Below are 2,433 nucleotides of genomic sequence, written 5' to 3'. Positions count from 1 at the left end.
GCGAGCCCGCAACCCCGCGCAGCCCCCTCCTCGATCCGGGCTGGGCACAGACCCGCCCTTCCGTACTGAGCTGCTCTGCACCTGCGTCGCCCGGCGCCCGGCAGGCGCTCGGGGTCCCCGGCCTCCCTCCGCCGCCGGTCCCACCCCTCCTAGGCCCTGGCTGGGTCGGGGAAGGTCACTCCCGGACGCCTGAGAGTCGGGGACTCTGCCCCGCTCCGCCCCGCCTCCCGGCTCCTGCACCTGCCGCCGGCTCCGCGCTCCCCGCCGCTGCGGTTGCAGTTCCGGCCCGTCCCTCTCCTTCCAGGCCAGCCCAGTCGGCCGCCCCGGCTCCTGACTGCCTCACTGTGCTCCTTGTGGGCGGCCTGAACCACCTCAAGCTGGACAATTGCCAAACCCACCCAGGGCGGCAGCCCGGATCCGGGGTTGGGAAGGGATGAGATGGTGTAGGAGACCGACCGGTCAGACCCCAGTGGGTTGTTCCCTCGGAAACCAGTCGTACTGCCTGGCTGGCGGCTCACACCGGTCTAGACCTGGGCGACAAAATCTGCAGGTGACCCAGCCATCCAGGACTCTCCTTGGCGCCGATCGGTGCCTGGTACTGTCACGGACATGGTTTTATGCTCCCTTCAGTTCAGTTCTGGGGGGTCACAAAAAGACCACTTTGTCCTATAAAATACCGAAGGCCTAAAAGGCTCAGGGAAGTCCAGTTCAAACGGCGAGAAGTTGCAAGGCAACCCTTGGCACCTATTATTCCTTCCCCTCCTTTACCCCCTGTGCCTCACGTGAAAAGCCAGACTTCTTGGTTTCATCTCCCTCTGCTAAGCCCCTGAGCAGTTTCACATGTCCTTCTCAAGGCAGTGACACAGCAGAAATCAGCAGGGGAGCCTCTGCAGTCAGGGCAGAGAAGCCCCATCCCCAGGGGGCAACCTAGCCCATCCTGGGAAAGGAGATTTCCCATCCCCATATTTAGAAAGCCATACAGGGGGATGCTCCTTGGGGTCACCTTTTTGTCACCAAGGTCAACCTGGCAGGTCTAAGGACAAGCTTGCATTGATGTAGTGCGAGCTCTTTCCCACGAATCCTTCCCAAGGCCCACCTACATGACCTGGGCAAACCTGAAAATTCCTGAAATGCAGAAGCAGCCATCCATCCACCCAGCCCCAGAGGGGCTGCTGCATGTAGGCCTGGGTCAAGGGCAACTTTGAGAACTGCTCTGCGGAGAAAGGAAGCTGCCCCCTGCTTTGCCCCTGCCGTGTTTGTGTTGGAAAAGCCCCAAGCTGGTGGTAGAACTACAGAAAGAAGCTGCACATGTGGCCATGATGCCCTCCCAGCAGAAGTTACCTCATGGAGGACTTGCCAGCGGGACAGGTCACTGGGAAGGGCATGCGTTTATGGAGTACCTGCTATGTGCAGAACCAGGAAAAACCTGTGGGCAAAATCAGTGAAAGAGGATGAGTGGAGGGAAAGATGAAATGGGAAGGGATGGGGATTTGAATGAGAGAGTGCGGAGCCCTCCTTTGTGCAAACTCCCTTTACCCACCACTCCCTCCATCACTCTACCTCTCTCTCTCTTTTCCAGTAGAAGTATGTAGTACAACAAAGTATGCAGAGAAAGGCTCACATTGCCAGGTTTTTAATTAGAACCCTCATTTTCTCCTTAAAAAAGAGGTATTCTACCTTACTCTCTAGAGTTGTGGCAATTGCCAATTGGCCTGATCCTGTGTCCAGCAAGGATGAGCTTTTTCTGTTGGCCTTTAGGTACTTCTTCCCTGCTATCTTTAGGGGAGGATAAACTCCCCTCAAACTTTACCTCCCCAGCTTTGTTCATTCTCTTTCCCCTGCAGGTAAACTCTTGCCAGGTTCTGACAAGCTTTGAGGGTCATGCCTTCATAGCAGCATCTCATTCTAAATCAACCTCCCCCTGGTTTATAGACACCTCTGTATTTCTACCCAAACCTGGTATTGCCACTGGAAAGCATGATCTCAGCTCTATAAGAACCAGATTCAAACTTCACCTTCCATTCTAGAATGTCTCGAATTGTTTCACTCATCTAACCATGTTGGACTTCCCTGCTGGCTCAGATGGAAAAGAATCTGCCCCAAATGCACGAGACATGGGTTCAATCCCTGGGTTGGGAAGATCCTCTGAAGAAGGAAATGGCAACCCACTCCAGTATTCTTTTCTGGAGAATTCCATGGACAGAGGAGCCTGGTGGGCTACAGTCCATGGGGTCACAAAGAGTCACACACAACTGAGCGACTGACTGAACCATGTCACCAAAAAGAGCAACCTGGTGAAGGGCAAGACAGACCTGCATTCACCCAGCTTCAGCTGTGTGACCTTGAGCAAGTCCCTTGTTCTTGCCAGGGCCAGTTCTCTCAGTTGTAAAATTGGAGTGATACAGTGTTGCAAGGATTAAATGGGAGATGTGG

The sequence above is a fragment of the Bison bison genome, unplaced genomic scaffold (genome assembly GCF_000754665.1).
Source record: "Bison bison bison isolate TAMUID 2011002044 unplaced genomic scaffold, Bison_UMD1.0 scf7180017864064, whole genome shotgun sequence".
In the NCBI taxonomy this organism is placed as follows: Eukaryota; Metazoa; Chordata; class Mammalia; order Artiodactyla; family Bovidae; genus Bison; species Bison bison.
This window is presented reverse-complemented; position numbering follows the sequence as displayed.